We start from the raw sequence: 18,663 nt of genomic DNA on the forward strand, positions 1-18,663 counted from the left end.
GTCTCACATCTAAGATCACTTCTTAGATCCCTGACTGAGGCACTGCCCGAGTGCCTTTGCTGCTCTCGGTGCTCTTGCTTCCCGAGCCTCTCCTCTGCAGAAGGGATGGTTTGGGGTTTCTTGCTCTTCTGTGGTGCTGCTGAAGTTCCAGTATTTGCACAGAGCCAACTCCTCTGAGGTGATGATTGTTCTTCTGTTTAAGCATAAGCTGCCAATTTACAGAATTAAGTGCCAGTGATCTGCAGTAGCCCTTGACTTGTCCTAGAACTTGCTTTAATAAAAGAGAATAGGTTTTTAATGAAAGTGGAAGGACTTCTGTGTTTTCTCTGGAAATACAGAAGGAGTTGCAAAGCCAGCCTCTCAGAAGGCAGGAGAGTTTTTAAGTTACAGAGCCCAAATCTGACCTCTGTGCACTGCAGGTTCTGATTGCTTGGTTCCACAGCTGCTGCTTGGCTTGCTGCTGCCTTGCTCACTGTGCATCATTGATCTCTATTTGCACTTGTTAGGTGGGGTTTCATTTTCCTTTTTGCAGCTCTGAGGTTGTGCTTTGCTTGTGTGCTTCAGCCCTGCCCCGAGAACAGAAACCCGAGCTGTCCAATGGGCTCCTGTGTGCTGCTGCTCATAAACGTGTGAGCAGCTGCACTTCATGGGGAGCTGTGGGAAAGCAGCTCTGCACATGGGGAGCTGAGGCACCCACAGGGCACTCAGCCAGTCCTGGGTGCTCCTTGGGGAAGCTGCCAGGAATTCTCTCCATTTCTGATGTCCATGAAGAGCAGTTCTGTGGCTGAGAGCTCAGCCCGTGTGCAGAACTGATCGTGGGTCTGGCAACTAAGGATGTGAGAAGTTTATTTTAAGGTTCGTTTGGTTTCATAGCAGCTGGAAAAGAAGCAAAGCAGGAATCACTTTTTGTCAACTTTGGTTTGCCTTTCCTGAGACTTTATCTGGCTTTTGTACCTTATTTAATACAAACTAAAAAAAAAAAATCTGCTGGAAAAACCCCACCCAGGTAAAACATTATTTCAGCACTGTCATTCTGTGAGTGCTTCTGCTGAGTGAGAGGAGTATGCTGTGACAAAATGAGAGGCAGGATTAGGTTTTTTTTGTGTATTTTATGGGGAGAGGAGGGAACTGGGCTGTCCACCACACAGGCTTATCCTGCCTGAATGATCCCCAGGCATGGGGATGAAACATGGACAATGAAGCATTGTCCTCCCTGTGGAGGGATTGCAGACAGGATTTGTTGGCTGGTGACACCAGCAGCCAGGGGAAGGAGCCATGGGCTCTGGCAGTGACCTGAGAGCAGGTATTTATTTGCTCCAGTCAATGCTTCTCTTCAGGCTTGTTCCCAGCCTGCCTTCCAGTCCTTGCCTTGGTGGTCTTCATGGACCGTCCTGGTGTGAAGCTCCTCAGCATCCCATCCCACCTCTGCTCTGTGATGTTGTCTGGGTTTCACATCCTGCTGTATCCTGGCTTCTTTGTTCCTCACATCTTCTCCTGTGACTGATGTGACCAGGGGTTACTGCTGTCCCTGCCAGGGGTGGCATTGTTCATGTCTGTGCCCCCCCAGCCATGCTGGTTCCCATCTGAGCCTCTGTGCTGTGGGGCCTGGGGCATTCCTGGCTGGTGCTCTGCTCTGCAGAGCTTTAATGATTTTCCATTTGGCTGTGATTAACCTGACAGGCAGGGCTTTGCTTATTGCATTCAGGAAGAGTTGTGGTGGCAACTCTTTTTTTCTCTAGCTTTAGGATGAATCAGCATTAACAAGGAAGCAAACAAATACCATTTCTTCTACAAGACGACCGACAGCAGGATGTTTTCCTCTGCCAAAGCATCCATCAGGCTGTTGGTTAAGCTGTAGCTGGGAAGGTGGGAAGGAGAAATAATTCCTCACTCATAGAAAAAAGATAAGTCATAAGTCTCTGTTGACTGCCAGTGGGAGGGATGCTGAATGACAGAGGAAGCTGGTGCCTCCTCCTCCTCCTGGTCCCACAGTGTGGTGATTACTGGCTGTTAGTGCACAGCCCTGTCACATTGGAGCCTGGATGTTACTAGAGTGTATTAAATGCCTTCAGGCAGACAAACTCTGGGCTGGTACTTAATTTGCAGCACTCTCCAGGATCGTTCCATATCGATCCTCTGTCTTGGGAGGGAAGAAGAATTAATGATTAATTAATGAAGACTTTTACATTGTTGTGAATCTGGGGGTAATTTTAGGCTCCTACTTTACCTTGCCGTCTCTCAAGCTTTTGCCTCTTTTAGTAATTATCTGCCTGTATTCCTGATGGTTAAACTTGCCACATAGAAATGTTGTGTTGATGAATTCCTCAAATTCTGATTTGACCAGAAGGCAAGGAGATCTGATCCCTCTCATGCTCATGGCTTTCAGAACTGGTGCTGAGAGCTCAATCCCTGCCAAGGGACACTGCCCACCCTGCAGCTGTGGCTCAGCACCCAGCACAGGCTCTGTGCACATCTGGCAGGTGCTGGGCTCTCAGGGGTGCTCTGAGCTGGCACTCCTGCTGTCCTGCTTTGCTCAGGGACACATGTCCCCTTGGTCCTTTTGCCTCCCAGAGGTGCTGGTGAATATTTTTGAGCCCTGTTAGCAGGAAGGAGTGGGTGGATGGCTGGGAAGCTCCCGTGGCCCCAGCCTGGCTGCTGTGCTTCCTCTTACAGCTCTGTGGCTGCTCAGGCTCTGCCACAGCAGAGATTGCATTGCCTCTGGTGGCATCTCTGGGCTCACTTTGCATTCATCTATAAAGGCAAAACTTCAGCAGGGAGCAGGTAGCCAGGGCTGGATTGTATGTTTTGAGAACTGCTGCCTGGCTGGATAACCAGTGTGCTGGCCTTGTTCAGTTGTCTCTGCTTCTCTCCATCCCTTTTATCTCCCCTTTGCATCATTTTTCCCACTTAAATGCACCCTTTCTGCAGGCCACAAAGGCTGTGTGAGCACAGCCTGCAGCAAGGGATCCTGCTGAGCTTGCAGGCTGAGGACTTCCTGGTGTGCCATGTGAAAGGGCTGGGGCTGGGGCTCACCATTACTCACCAGCCTTCCTGGGGGTCTGCCTGTGCTCATTCCCTCACTTCTTGCTCAGTGAAGGGCTTCTCCAAGATGCAGCTATGCTGAGGTACTGCTGCAGGCTGGCAGACACCAAGAATGTTGTTTTTCAGTCTAGCAGGTAGCTGTTTCTGGTTTTTCCCTTTTGACCTGACCCTCAAGTATCATTCTAGTATCATTCTAGCTTCACACTCTCTCACTTGGCAGGGAACTTCACCAACCTCAGTGCTTGAGGTGGGGCATTGTGTGCCAATGTCTCTTTGCATGGGCAGCACTCCTCTTTTTAATATGTTCCTCCTTTCTTGCTTTTTCCCTCTCTTTTCCCCCATCATCCTCCTTTTCTTCACCACACAAAATGTGTCAAGCCTAAGCTTACCTTTCTCCCACTGCTTTGCTTCCCCTGCCATGGTGTGCTGCTGTGGGTTAGGGTCCCTTGGATGCTTCCAGCTGGCAGGAATTTGGGATATGGACACATTGGGACCTCTTACTAAGCTGTGAGTGCTTGGGGTCCCTACTGAAAGCAGAAAACTGAGCTGCTGGACTCGAGGTGGAGCATATGCCAGGCCATGCCCATGCACTGGAAACATGCCCAGGGCAGGAGAATTGTGGGAGGCAGTGTTTCATCAAGTGGACCGTGTGCTCCTGCTTGCTAAACAGTCTTGTGATTAATATCTCAGTTAAGAGGATTTTAGGACATGTGCTGCAGTTACACAGAGTTTCTTTCAGAAGTAGGGGAGAGGTTAGGAATATAAACTCTGTAAAGGCTCTTTTGTGTTTTCAGCAAGGGTCACCAGGTAATTGCAGTGCATCCCTGCTCTGCTGTGTCAGAGTGGGCAGTAGGTTTTATTATGGGTGGTTCAATGGGATCTTTGAAGAGCTTTGCACATGTTTTTGTACAGGCTGCATTCTTACCATCTCCTTAGGGACCTGTAGCTCCAGCACTAAGGGTGAGTTCTTCTGCCCTGATGTCAGCATTACCAGCTCACCCTGGCTCCTGCCATTAGATTCTGGTGAGTTCTGCAGCCAGCAGGTGTTCACCAGCAGATTTTGCCTTCAGAACAAGGCTCTGTGGGGTGTTTTACTCAAGTAATGTTTCAAGGTGTCAGCAGCTCGACTGTTGGCCTCATCCAGGACACTGGTGTGGACACAGCACTATCTGCATGCTCTGGGTGTTTCTGTGCCACTGCTGATTTGCTGTATAGTTTTGGCTGGTAGTTGTAGTCTACTGTCCAGTGGTTTCTGGTCAGTCTGATGTGGCTGTCTAACATCTTCACCCTAATTTCTTTCCTAGGCTGGAGAACTCAATGAAAAAGGACATGGGAGCATGAAGAATTGCATGGAGAGCACAGATGTGCTGCCTGTGGTGGCATCTCCTACAGCTCTCACCTGGCAATCTGCTGCTGCCTGGAAGGGACTGACAGGAACCTCTGTGGATAGCAAAGGAACCTGGAGATGAAGGTGATGACCATGGCTCTCAATCTTTTTTTGTTCCCTGTCCCTTTTATCACTTCCCCAGGGCTGCTGTCAGTGTGACAATGCCACATACATTGAGGCATGGCTATTTGCACTGGGGCTATCTTGTGTTACCATCTGGAGGGATAGTAAAAGATACATAAAGAAAACAGGGAGGGCTCCCTGATACTCCCTTAGCAAATATCCTATATTTCTCTTTTAAAGCAAAATAAGACATTTATTCTGCTTCTTGTGGGAGCCCTTGTAGAAGCTGCCACGTATTGGTTGTGCACCAGAGAGATAAGAGTCTGATTTCCAGTGTTTATTCTGACTTGCATAACGTGAATGAGATGTGTCCTGAGGCTCATTTTGGTAAAGCTTTCCCTAGAAGCCCTTTGGGGACATTGCCTTTGGCTCTAGGTTAGAGTAATGAGCTGCCTCCTTACAGCTGACCTCTGCTGATCATGCCTGAAGTGCTGCTGCTGGTGGTGCCAGTACCTCTCCTATCACTCTTCCTCACTGGCCTGCCCCTTATCACAGCACTGCAGTCCTTTGGCTGTGCCCTGGAGGATGATGAGCATCATGTGAGCCACTGCAGTGACTGTTGCTGATGCTCATCCCTCTTTCTCTCGTGCATGGAAATGCTAACTTGATAGCAAACACTTTTAGAATAACTGCAAATGTAAGTTTTGGGTTTATGGCTCTTTTCATGTGTGAAGAAGCTTTGGGAGGACCTCATTGCTGCTTCTCTAAATATTTAAATTGCTGGTATCAAGAGTGCCAGCTGTTGCTCCTTACCTCCTCTTCTGCTGGAAACATGCTAATGTCCTCTCCTCCATTTAAAACCTGATCTCCAATATGGAAACTCCTCCACCCTTCCTTACTTTCTGGCTGAGCAACATTTCCCTGTGCCAGTGTTGTGTTACCTTTAGCATTGCAAACTGTAACACTTGGGCAAGGGTGGTGGAGTTCCAGCAGGCTGCTTGCCTAGGGCCTGCTGGACTTCTCATCCCAAAGAGGGCAGAGAGCAGCCAAAATCTGCACAGAGGTTAAGACAGAGCAGTGTGGAGCCTAGGGAGCATTGGCAGGAGTGGGAATGCTCTGCTGGAGGTAGGTGAGTAGAAAAAGCATAGCCCACTGCTTTGGGTAACTCTGGCAGCTGTTCTTTTCATGGGGAAAGAAGGAAACCAAGCTGGAGACAGCTTGATTTCTGGTTAGGTGAGATTTGGGTGGACAATACAGGATTAAAGAAGCAGGTCAGCCAATCCTCCACTGCAAAACTTCTTGTTTTGGTTGTTGTACAGAAACAAAGAGTTCTTTAGTTCTGGTTTTGTTCCTTGTTCCTCTTTGGAAGTCTGCTGGCTGGAAAGATATGACTTGAGATGTGGTGCCAGGTGAGGTGGTTGGGTCTGATGGGGCCATGGGAGCAATCCTCTCTGAGCCTGTGGCAGCACAGGGCACGTCCACGTGGGTGTGCAAGGCACAGATAGGGAGCAGGGACTGGGACTGCTGGCCTTGATTGGGTGCCTGCTGTTGGGACAGCTGAAACCCAAGGCCAGGCTGACTTTTCAAGCTCAGATACACGTTTTGTGTGGAGATATCCATTCTCTTAATAAGCACTGGTAGCACTGAAGAGTCACCTTCTGTTTGTGCCAGAACTGAATCTTGAGCCCCTTTTGAAATGCTCAGAAGGCTTCCTTGTCAAACAGTCAAACCCAGCCCTCTGTTACTAAGTCTGGTTTCAGACTAGAGAGGCCTGGTTAGGTCTGGCTTGCAAGATGGAGGAGATGGCTGTTTGAAAACCAGCAAAGTGGTATATTTGGTCTGTAATATCTATCTCTGTCCAGCCCCTTCCCAGCAGTTACATTGTTCTATATGTTAATATCTGAAGTGGAAGAGGGACTTTCCTTTGAAATAGGGAAGTAAAACCAAAACTAGGCACACAGCCCCCTTCATGCCCCAGTGCTCCTGGGGCTGTGTGGGACCTCTGACCCCCTCCTGCTTTAGAAAGGGGCAGAGCCTGCCTGTTGGAGCAGAGGTTTGTTGTGTGTTACACACAGATGGGCAGAGGAGAGGATGGGATGTGCTTTGCTGGGTTGTGTCCAGCTTTAGGAGTGACTTTCCAAGGTGGGTTCCAGGCAAGTGGACACCAGCAACAAAGCCTTCAACCATGCACTGAAATAGTTTCCCTTTAGGATAATGGGATGATGCACATGGATTGGTATTGTGTAAGATCCACAGCACAGTTAATTCCACTTATGCTGAAGTGCAGTGTGAACCCATCTGCTTGGCTTGACTGCAGTTTCATGTGTGCTTTAGAGGAGTCCCAGCAGTGCTGTCAGTGTTGGGCAGCTCTGTCAGGAGCTGGGTGTTGGTGTATGTGGCTCTGTGACCTCTCTCCACACTGGTGCCCACTCTCTTTCTGTGTACCCATGGCCTGTCCTCTCTCTGAGGTCAGTGCTGTGGCAGGTGACACTCATCTCAGACCTTGCTTTGCACTTGAAGGTTTTTGTGGGACTTGTGCACAAGCTCTAAAATGCATTGGTGAGCAGAGGCCATGAGCCCAGAACAGGCACTGCATGCAGTGGATCTGGGAGAGGTGGGGGAAAGCTGACCAAAACTGAAGAAAAGGGAAGGACTTCCAAGAAGGAAGGTTAGTGGAGGGTGGAGGTAGGATCTCACCAAGGCAGGAAGGCAGCTTCTGGCTGCACTGTGGGGAAAGGCCACAGAAATTAGGGCATCCCCTTGTGCTGTGTGGGTGCTGGAAGGGACATGAGAGTCTTAGGGGAAGATTTCCCAGGAGGAACAAGAGAGTCCTGGAAATGCAGACAGTAGGAAAACACTCAATTTCTCGTGGGTAGCACCTCCAGCCTCCCTCCCCTGCTCGCTGTGCATCCCTGGACTCTGAACGCAGCTCTTCACGAACGTCGTGCTTGGCCATGGGCACTCGGCACGGCTCGGTGGGGCCGGGATGGGAGCAGAGCCCGGGGCCGGGCAGAGCAGAGCCCGGCGCTTTCATGTGCCCTGACAGCAGCAGCAGCAGCAGCGCCGTGACCACGTCCAAGGCTCAGGAGGAGCCGGCGCGTCCAGATGAGTGCGTGGGGAATTTCTGCTCTGATCCCCCGCTGTCAAGCAAATGATTTCTCAGCTCTTAGGGCCGTAATCTGCGGAGATCTCTGAAAGAGCTCTGGTGTTCAGTCAGCTTTTAAAGACCTCCCAAAAATGGCATGGGAGGTTTGCTGCAAGAGCTGGTGCTTCCCCTGTTTGAGATGCCTCCAGATAACGCTGTACAGAGATCCAGACAAGATAAAGAACCTATGAACTAGGGCTGGCTTACAATTTTCAGCCTTGTACTTTGGAGAAAATTAAATTGCTGTTCTAGCAGACTTCAGAAAATATTCATCAGGCTGATGCATTTTAACTAGTGATTTCTATATTTGTTACTTTGGAGTGAGGAAGAAAAATTCAGAGTTAATGCCATGTGAAAGTAATTTCCCTTGACAACACACAACTCTGGCCTATATGTGTGTTGGACAGCTTATGAAAAAGCTTTTATTTCTGAAATGTCACTGTATTATGAATGCAATATTCTTTAACTCAGAAATAGAGGAGGGTATGTATGTAAATATGTAAGTACATGTATTCATTACAAATCCAAGAGAGAGTATGTTTCAGTGGAACAGAACAACTTCAGCTGAATTGGCCAGGTTCTTCAAAAATAATTAGAAAAAAGCCCCAAACTAAAAAAAAACCCACACAAATAGACCAGTGAATGCAAATTAAAAATCCTAAAATAGTTTATGACAACTTTGCTAGGCTGCTCTGCTGTTTTTCTTTGCTTTAATATTAAAGTGCTGTGGTTCTTCGTACATGAGGAGTTATTCTAACCAGCATATCCAGGGCTTGAGGATTCTCTGTCAGTTCAGCCTCAGGGGATACAGCATGAGGAGGGGAAAAAAATTGTGTGCCACTTGTCAGAAGATATCCAGGACTTTTTCATCCAAGACTTCAGATACCTGTGCAAGCTTAAACCACATTATGGTAGCAGGCAAGTTCCCATCCTGTTAACCTGGAGGGGAGGTTGTGGAGAGGAGAGTGAGGTACTTGGCTGTTAAGGATCCTTTTGGCAGGAAAAGGAAGGAAAAGGAAGATGAAGGGTCACCTGAGATCAGCTCCCGTGTGAACTTCCCCTCTGAAGTGCCTAAAAACTTGTTTCTTAGCAGGTACATAGATTTGTTTAGATAAAATTAATGAGTAACTTTTAACCTGAAACTTGGTTGAGTCAGATCAAATTGTTTAATGTTCAGTGAACTTTAGGCCCAGTACTTTTCCAGTTTGAGCTTGGATTGGATGTTGAGCAGGAAGGACAAATGTCTTTGTGCAAGAGATGGCATCAGATCCTCTCCTGGTCCGGAACTCTGTGGGATGTTGTGGCACTGAGTGAGATCACTGCTGTTGGAAACACCCAACAGCTCTTGCTCTAAAGCTGTTAGGCATGGTGTCCCCCCAGGGTGTGCTGGGAGTCACCCCAGCACGTGGAAAATCTCTGCTGGGTTTCTGCAGCCTCCTGCTCTGCACTGGGGTGCAGCCATTCCAGGCATGACACATGCCTGACTTGTGTGTCTGGGGAGAGTTCCCTTTCTGGAGGAGGAAGTCTGGTGTCTCTGTGGCCAGGTGGCTCTGGGTGGCCAGAAGGAACTGGCTCGTGGGCAGGAGTCCAGCCCTTGGCAGTAACATCCTCCTGCCATTCCTCCATGTATCATCCTCAAATATCCCATCCATCCTTCCTCACATATCCCATCCATCCTTCCAGCAAAGGGCTGCCTGGTTGTAGGAGAAGATGAGGACCTTTCATTGCTCAGAGAGCTTTTTTAAGTCTTGCAGCCTATTTTTGAGGCAGCAGAAATGTGTTGTACTAAAGGCAGTATGAGAGCCAATATTGAATGGAGAAGATAAAAAAAGTCTAGTGCCTCCTTTACTGCTTTAGGGAGTAACTTCTGTTTATGTTGGAGTTATCTGTCTAGATCTCTCAAAGTCCCACGTACATAAAATGTCTTAAATAGCAGAGGGCAGAAAGCTGCCTGCCTCAGGGAGTGGGGGTGTGGTTCAGATCCATGATGATCCATCCACTTGTCATCTGCAAGCTCTGCTGCCAGACTTGGTTCTGGAGTGCTGACTGTAGGGAGTGAGTGATGTGTTTGGGAGCTGGGGATTGCTTTCCAGGCTTCTCACCTGGTTTTCTGGTGGTGAGGAAAGCAGGCTGAAAACACTGAGAGGAGGTGATAAAAGACATTAAAGTGGCCTTTATTGCCTTCCTGGCCTCTCAGAACCCCAGTAAGCTTTACATGTGTTTCAAGCATGATGTTTTCCTCCCTCCAGCAACTATGTAGACTTGTTATGTGTCAGACCAATTCATGCCATGCCATAGCACCACTGTTCTATCACTGGGATGCTGGCAGGATAAGTGGGGAAGAAAAAGGCAATTCTCTGGCTGTGGTGTATGTGCACCATGGAGCTGCCAGATGGGTGGGATGCTCTTTCTGGGTGCTCACAGCTGGAGGTGATGCTAGGCTTTGCCAGTCCTCCATCCCACCAAAGAGGGGGGATTGCACATCAGAGAGGCACCTGTTTGTTCCTGCTAAATGTTCTCCATGCTGGGTCCTAAGTGCAGGCCATAATCTTGGGTTTGGGTAGGAGGTGCTGCTGAGCCTGCTTTTCTTTCCTGAGCATCTGGGAGGATGCTGAGGGAAGAAAATAGCAGAGAGGTTTCAAATGTAGGCTTTCTCAGGAAGGTTGCATTAATGTTTTCTGTTCTTCTAAATAGGTACATGAAACTTTCGGGGTAGAGGAGTGTCTTAAACTCTTTTAAATGTCTTTGAATATGTCTAGGCACCTAGTTTAGTGCTATGCATTTGTATTGCCTATTATTTATAAAACTGCATTGTATTTAGGCAAGGTTGCTTCCCTGGCAATATTTTTGTGGGTTTAATGACAGTGGTTATATTTGAAATGCTGATACAGAGGCACAGTGTTCCCAGACAAATGTGTGCTGCTGTTGCTGAAGTTCAGGCACACCAAGAGCTCCCTGTGTGAGGAGGTGACTTGATGTGCTTTGGCAGGAGATATTTGACATCTTTACTGCAGCTTCTCTGACTTTTGAGAGCCTGGCTGCTGCTTCAATAACAAATGGCCCCCAGGATCATGGGGTACACTGATTCTGTGTGTCTGCTGCCTTGGCTGCTCTGCTGCAGCCTGACTCTGAGCTTGGACCTGGGCTTCTCAACAATTGAGTTATACCTGGCTCTCCTCTGCTTGTTTCAGTCCCACTTTAACCAGTGAAAATGGTGATGTGAGGCAGAAGTGCTATCAATTAAGCTTTCCAATTGCTGTGGTTATGGAGACTAAAACCAATTGCTTTTGATTTGTAAAATCAAAATTTGAAAAACATGGGGGTTTTGCCTGCCTCCTTTCTTATCAGAGACAAAATAATTAACTCTAATGTTGAAGTTTCCATTTGTCCCCCATGCCTCAAGTTCCTTGAGTGGAAAAGAACTGCTTTGATTTTTGTTGGATAAATAATTGAACTGCTTGTTTCATAATCGTGTTTACATTTTCTCTGGTGGTTGTTTCCTTTACTAGGTTCCAGTAGGTGTCCTTTCTAATGCTCTTTTAATTGCCTCTCCTTGCCTGTCTCTCAGGTCCTGCCTTTTTTTTACCACCTGATACTTTTTGATAAACAGTCTTCACAGCTGTAGGTGTCTTTGCATTATAAAATGCAGATTTCTTAGTGAAAACCAATTTATTTTAAATGTAACAGAGGAGGTGTTTTGCTTAACATAAAGTAGTTTGACTAGGGCTTTCTGAGGTCAGTGGTGAGAACTGACACTGCTGCTTTCTTGAGGTGAAGTTGGTGTGGTAGAACATTGCTGTTTGTCAAGTGCCAGCGCTGCCTTCCCCAGCAGGGATGAACTCTGGGTGTGTAGAGAAGAATAAATCTTGGTAGTGCTATTGGACTGAACACCAGCATTGGTAGAGCCAGATTTGAGCAAGTTTATTTCACTTAGTGAAAGACTAGATCTGAAGTTAAATTGAATTAGTCTTCTTTGAGCAAGTCCTAAAGAGTTCCTGCATTGTCCTTGAGCCATAACGATGTCCCCACCTGCAAAGGGCTGGTGTCAGATGTGTTATCCTCAGGAGCAGTGTCTGCAGCTGGCACACAGGGGATTTACTGTCCTGGGGCCACAGAACAGCAGTTCCATGTCTTGGCAGGCAGTGATGTTTGCAGAGGTGTTAGTGTTGACCTGCCACACATTGTTAATTCCAAATAAAGGAGCATCCCCTGTTCATTCTGACGGATGAACATCACAGAGGAACACATGCTTGGGGGGGAAGGATTGAAGGTGTAATGTTCCATGTAAAGTAAGTAGCCACAAATGAGCAATTGCATCCTGCTCTTTAAAGCTGGGCAGGGTAGGGGGATTTTTGTTGGCTTCAATGTATTGATAAAGCTGACTACTGATGAAATCCTCACTTGTAAAGCCCTGACACTGGTGCTCTGGATGTGGAAGAAAAAGCAGCATTTTCAGGAGTTGGTGCTATTCATGTATGTACTTTTCTCTCCAACTGAAGGTGAAATTGGCAATTTTAGAAATGGAAAAGGTTTGTTGCTAAGAGGAGTCTCCAGGTATCTTGCTGAATGAGGACCCCCATGAGCATGGGTGAGTAACCCAGCAGAGAGGATGCTAAGCATTGTCCACTGCATTCACTCTTTATTTGGCTCAGTATATTTCATAACTGGAATCCATATTATCAGCCACTAAAAGCACCCTCTATAGCAAGGCTAAAACATAAACCTTTAATTAGATGAAGTGCTGATAAGTCTGATATCCTGCATTTCTGTGGTGTCCTGTGGCTCAGAAAGCAGTTTTAACTGGTACTGGTACTGCTTCTTCCTCCTCCTCTTCCTCCTCATTATTATTTTAAATATTTTCATGGTAAAACTCAAATATATGTATACCATGGTTAAGGTACTAGATCCATATAAAATACTTGGTATATAATTATTATATATAGAAAAGCTGCTGCCTTTTAATGAGGGCTGAAGGGGAGGCAGAGTTCTAGGCACAGCCTCCCTCCAAAACCAACATGGCATGTAGAAAAGAGCAAGAATAAAGGGCTGACACAGTCAGAAATAAAGGCTTCTGACTTATATTAAATCCCAGTGTTTGTTGACATGTAGAACTGAAATGAAACACATGCTTAAACTTACCCCTGTGCCTCCCCCCAGAATCTGCCTCTCCTGTTCTCTTGGGAAGATTTTTTTCAGCTGTGACAGCAGCATATTTTCAGTGCCACATGCAGAGGTTTTTAATGCAGGCAGGGCTAACTGAAGGATTTATTTCATTACAAGTGACCTGTATAGCTCCTCAGTGTGTCACCTGAAATTTAACCAGGTTTCTCATGTAAAATGCTTTTTTTTCCCTTTAAATCTCTCTGTAAAGTTTCCTCATTTTCCCCTTTCTGTTTTGTTCTGTTTGGTGGCATTGGAAACGTCTCAATGTATGGCTCAACAGATGTTTTATTTTCACAGCACATGATATTTTGGAAAGAAACCAAGAATTGCTTGAAGCAAACCTTCCTTGCTTATATATTTACAAAATCATGATACACTCAGTTGAATTACGAGGCTGGGCTAAACTTGGCTCCAGAGGGACAGACCTTGAGCTTGGAAAGTTTTTTATCACCTTTCACCTGCTGTATCCAGCATGTGGAAACGGCAGCTTCTTCATTTGCAAAATGGCATGAGCATAGTTTGTATTACTATTTAGGGTCTTGATAAATATTTTTTTCCTAAGAACAGGAATAGGGGATTGTAAGAACAGATACAGTTTTGAGGTTACTTTTTGAATCCACATTTTTTTGTCATCTTAGGCTTCCTTGAGTGTGCTATTTTGGACAGAAGGATTCAAGCCATACATTTCAATATCTTACTTCTTTTCTACACACATGGGAACTCATTCACCCTCTGGTACCAGCCTGCTCTTTTCAGAGATGCTTTACAGTGGCTGTTGGGTGGAGAAAAGGGTTAACACTGAGACTGTATCAAAAAAAGAATAGGAAGGTATAGTTAAATATAAAATCTTCATATAGGGCAGGATAAAAACATTCAAGAATACATCAGCAAAAGTTGGTAACAAAGCTTTCCTACTTTGTGGGCAGGTACAGCATAATTGTAGGTGCAGATGGATATGCATAAATGAAGGAAATGTGGAAAGAAATGTAAATGCTCTGAGTTTAAATTTGAAATACTTATCACATTATCTAAAAAAAAAAGTTTGAGGAATAACTTGCCAAAGTAAAAAGCTTTTGTGCATCCATCAGAGAGAGGAAAACTGCAGCTGAATTATGGTGATGTATGAATGGCAGGACCAAGGAGAAGCGTGGTAGACCAGGTGGATGTGATTCCTGCATATCCTGTAATCCCCAAGAGATTTAAATTAAATTAAATTAAAGGTGTTACTTTCCATGGTTATGTTTGAGGGACTGTGGTAGGATCCATTGCTTCAGACCAGTAAATGTAATTAAAATGACACCTGTAGGATATGTAAGAACTAATGAAGAAGTCTCATCATGTGTTTGCAGAAGGGTCACATTTCAAATCCATCTATGTATTTCCTCTTCTGTCACAGACATCTCTTATGAAAAATCCTTTCCTTAGGATTTTTCCTCCTGAGAAACTGGGAGGCCTCAGGAACAAAATGTAAACAATGGTTATCTGCTGCTGTGGAATGCAACAGGTGCATCTGGGATTGGTCTCATGTGGTTGTTTCTAATTAATGGCCAATCACAGTTGGCTGGCTCGGACTGTGTCTGAGACACAAGCCTTTGTTATTCGTTCTTTCTTTTTCTATTCTTAGCTGGCCTTCTGATGAAATCCTTTCTTCTATTCTTTTAGTTTAGTTTTAATGTAATATATATCATAAAATAATAAATCAAGCCTTCTGAAACATGGAGCCAGATCCTCATCTCTTCCCTCATCCTCAGACCCCTGGGAACAAGGTTACACTCTTCTGCCATTTTCAGAAGGTTTTGAACATGGGGAGAGAGAAACCTTAAATTTTCAAGGTTTTGGTGAGAATGCTCACCAAACCTCAGAAAAGGCCACCCTAAGCTGTGGTGGGATGAGAGGGTTCCTGTCCTGGATTGGTGGCTGCCTAGCAGGTAGGAAAGCAAGAGGTCAGGTTTCACAACATCAGAAGGCCCTCAGGGATTTCCTGGTGAATTCTGTTAAGGGATCTGCAGAGGAAAGGAGGAAGGGCTGAGTTGTGAGCTTGGCTGTCTCTGTCACCACAGGGGCTGCTGGAACCGGGGGCTCTGGTGATCCTGGGGCAGCACAGGGGCAAGGGAAGCTTCTGCTAGCAGGGGAAGAGAATGCTTTCAGGTGCGTTTATTCCTGCACCAGGGGCAGCTTGCAAAATAACCCGAGGTCCTTGCAGATTGCGTAGAGATCGGGGCTCAGAAGATGTCAGGAGGGGAAATAAAGGAAGGAAGTTTCACCAGGAGAACAGATCAGCCCCATTGTTGTGCTGCTGCTGCACCATGTGGCCGGAGCGTGTTCGGCGGGGGTGCCTGCCCCGAGGGACGGACACGCCCTGCGGATGGTGCTGGAGGCTTAGCGAGGCATCTGAAGGGTGGGAAAGGTTCTGTGCGAGGGGGAGCTGGGACAGAGGCTGGAAAAGCAGAGAGGCGGGGTTGTGTGTGCCTGTGTGCAGCTGCATGCGGAGTTCACTGCCTCGGGCTGTTAGGGAAATGTGAGCGGTTTCAAGAGCCAATTTAACAAATGTGCAGAGGATGGGCATCGGTACAGCTGATGACACAACTTTGGGGAAGCTGTGTGCATTTCCTGGAAGAAATGTATTCATACCTTTGTCCATACTCGTGTGGTTTCTCTGTGTACCGGCTGTTGGACGCAATAGGAAACAGGCACGGGCTGTTTGAGGTGAGGATACCTGTTAGCATTTTTAGGGTAAATCTGCTGTGGGAGGTGGAAATCGGGATTGCTGGATGTTCTCTGCTGTGGCATTGTTGGCTGCAGCTCCTGGGACACCAGAGATGCAGGATTTTCACACTCATGTGTACTTGGCTGGTTTAAGACCTGAGACCAGTGAGATAATTGGACAATAAAGGTTAAGAGTAAGTGTGTGGACAGAATGTGACTGCCTTGAAGATATCATGTCCCTCACTTGTTCTCTGCACAGGATTAATTTATCCTCAGAGGACTTGCTGTGTGGGCTGAACGTGCCAGCCAGTGCTGTACCCTACAGCTGTGTCTGGTTCTGGATTTCAGGGCCACAGCTATTTGTTTAAGTCTCAGCTGTGCAAGGTTCTCTGTTTCAGGGTCACAGCTATTTGTTTAAGTCTCAGCTGTGTCAGGTTCTGGGTTTCAAGGAGACAGCTATTTGTTTAATTTGTTTTATTTGTATTTTTCTAAGTATGGGAGATTTTTTTTGTCCTTTCTTTCCTCATACTCATAGCTGACACCTTGTGTTTTGCATATGTGGCAAGCTTCCAACACCTTTAGAAAAGTACCTTTGTACTGACCACTGCCAGACAGAAGTGCATGCAAGCAGCCACTTGTGAGCTATCCTCCTTTGCCAGGAAAAGCAGATTCTTCTCTTTTCCACAACAGAGGTTTGATATCAGAATGCTTGAGAGGGACCCCTTCTTAGGGCACTGCTTGTGCAAATAAAATAAAATCATGTGAAGTTGTAGTAATAATTAAGCTGAATTGCAAAGTATCCACGGGGAACAGAAGGTGTCTTGAAATGTTGTGGCTCTGCTAAAACATGTTTGCAGAGCCTACTTTGCCAGCTATAAAATCAAAGCAAGCTAACTGTTCACATTGCAGTGGCGTGTACAGTCAGAGGTGGGGATAATTTGTGCAGAAGATGATTTCTCCAGGTGCCCTTGAGTGGCCTGGAAAGGAGAGGAGTTGTTGTGACTTGCTGGGCATCCTGAGCTGTGCACCACCACAAGGAGTGCCTCAGCAGGAACTTGCAGAGAGCTGTGAAGTTGTTCCACTGTAGTGAACCTGCTGCCACCCTTTTAGACGATTCAAGTGTGAGAAGCAAAAGCTGGTGGTTACTGAGATGTGCCTGCTGTCACCTCCACCTGGAAACCCCTCAGGAGACGTTTTTGAAGGCAGAGTCCTTCAGGGCCTGGAGCAAGGAGCTCTGCTCTGCAGGGTGGAAGGCTGCTGGGGTTCTGTCCCCCATGCACAGAAGGTCTTGGGTGTTCTGGAAGCCAGATCCTTGCCTCTTGTAAAGGGATCCAGTGGGGATAAAGTCAGGCTGGGGCTGTGTGAAGCTCACGGGGAGGTGACTCACTTTGGCACGAAGCTGGCACTGGAGAGTTCTGCTTTGGTGTTCTCTGGGTTTGGAAAGCTTTGCTGTGTGCTGCAGCAGGCACAGGGTGGGCAAGGCCACCATGGCATTCAGCAGCCTGAGATAGGAAAAGCCTGGACCGTAGGTGATGACTGTATCCTAGAAGCCCCTCTCCCTGCCTTTGGACCCTTGCTTATCTCTCTGTAAGACCAATAGGTCACTTTCCTTTTGACCCTTACTACAGGACAATCCCTAAAACCCCTGTGCCCTATATAAAGAGCTACTTTTGCCCAGTTTAGAAGATGCTGTCCCTGAGACCTTCGCAGAAGACCAGTAAAGGACACCTCTGTGGAGCCTCACACAGCCTTCTCCTCTCTCTCCCTGCGTGTGCCAAAGGCACTTGGCAAGCCAAGAGCTGAAATCACCTAATGAGCTGATAATGACTAAAAGCTGAAATCTCTGAAGAGCTGAGCTTGCTGAGGTTGCCCGTGGCTGGGAGGCAGGCAGGCTGTGCCGAACAGGACTCTGCTATCGGGGCTGGAGGCAGCCAGCCGGGGACACCCCAAAACCCGGCCGAGGCTGCCTTGGTGTGTGCTTTGCCAGCAGAGCCTGCCGGTGTGGGGGCACTCAGCACTGCTTTCCCCATCAGCACATGGCTCTGCAGGCAGCTGCCTCACATGGTGCCTTTTGCTGTCTGTGGCAGGCCCCAGGTGAGTTGTCCCTGCGTGTTGTAGTGTGTTGTAATGTCCTGTTTTAGACTCCCGGGTCCCTTCCCAGGTGTGCCTATACGCCTCTCCCTTCCCCCTTGCCCCCATGCTGAGTGAGTCCTGTCAATCAGGCTTAACATTCCAGGAAAGGCGTCGTGTGGTTGGTTGAGTTCAAAGGATGCCCCTCAGGCCCAGAGGTCATTGGCCTGTCTAGGTGTCCCTCGTCCCTTAAAAGGTGAAGCAGGCCATGTGCTCTCTATTCTGTTGGAGTTCTTCCCAAGATTGAGACATCTGTAACCATGGAATAAACCTCTGGATATTAAACTCTCCAGCAGAATCCCTCCTTTGCCCTCACCTTTGCCTAAAGCCTTCTTCCTAAGGTAAACGGAGTCCCTAAAAAGCCTGGACTTGTTTAGTGCCCAGCTGAAACCATCAGCAAGCTAAAGGTGTCTCTGGGGTGAAGCACCACAGCTGCCGCCTTTGGCTCAGCAGCGAGGCTCAGACTGGCCCAGGCACAATCTAACTGGTAATATTGGGATTCATATTCCAATACCTGCGGGTCCCAGCTGCAGAGGGGGAGGCTGAGAGCCCACAGCAGGACAGGAGCCATGAACAGCGTGGGGAACCTCACTCCTGACAGAACAGAGCATGGGGTGCCCTGCATCCCCTCCTGCTGCCCCACCTCTCCAGACTGCTGTACCTCTCCTGGTTCACACTTCAGTGTGCCCTTCTAGTGCATTTGTACTTAAGGAAATGAAAATTTATACACTCTGTCAAGGCAGAGTAAATGACTTCAGTAAAAGCTGGAACTACTTGTGTTTCTTAGATCTTTTTGTTGCTGTTGCTTAAGAACTGGAAAGCAGCAATATTTGCTTTTTCATTGTGGAGTGCTCTATGAAAAATTATTTTGTTCCTTAAAAAGGTTAAAATATAAGTTTTCAGCATTAGGATGCTTTAATAATTTAGTATTTAGTCTCGTAAAGAATAGCATTTGTAATTTAGCTCATGTGTCATCATATTGACTCAGACTTCCTGTAAAAGCAAGCTAGTTTCTGGATTTCTCAGC

The 18,663-nt window shown here is 47.1% G+C and overlaps 1 protein-coding gene across 5 annotated transcripts in view; it reads left to right on the plus strand.

The window, feature by feature from the left end:
• ST6GAL1 (ST6 beta-galactoside alpha-2,6-sialyltransferase 1) overlaps positions 1-18,663 on the plus strand; it is a 47,254-nt gene that overhangs the window by 12,063 nt on the left and 16,528 nt on the right. For all 5 annotated transcript variants that reach the window (XM_064721045.1, XM_064721044.1, XM_064721047.1 and 2 more), the window contains one exon: positions 4,347-4,513. The gene's annotated coding sequence lies outside the window, so the exon portion shown is untranslated. The remainder of the gene's footprint in view (positions 1-4,346; positions 4,514-18,663) is intronic.

Source organism: Zonotrichia leucophrys, chromosome 9, assembly GCF_028769735.1.
Source record: "Zonotrichia leucophrys gambelii isolate GWCS_2022_RI chromosome 9, RI_Zleu_2.0, whole genome shotgun sequence".
Lineage (NCBI taxonomy): Eukaryota > Metazoa > Chordata > Aves > Passeriformes > Passerellidae > Zonotrichia > Zonotrichia leucophrys.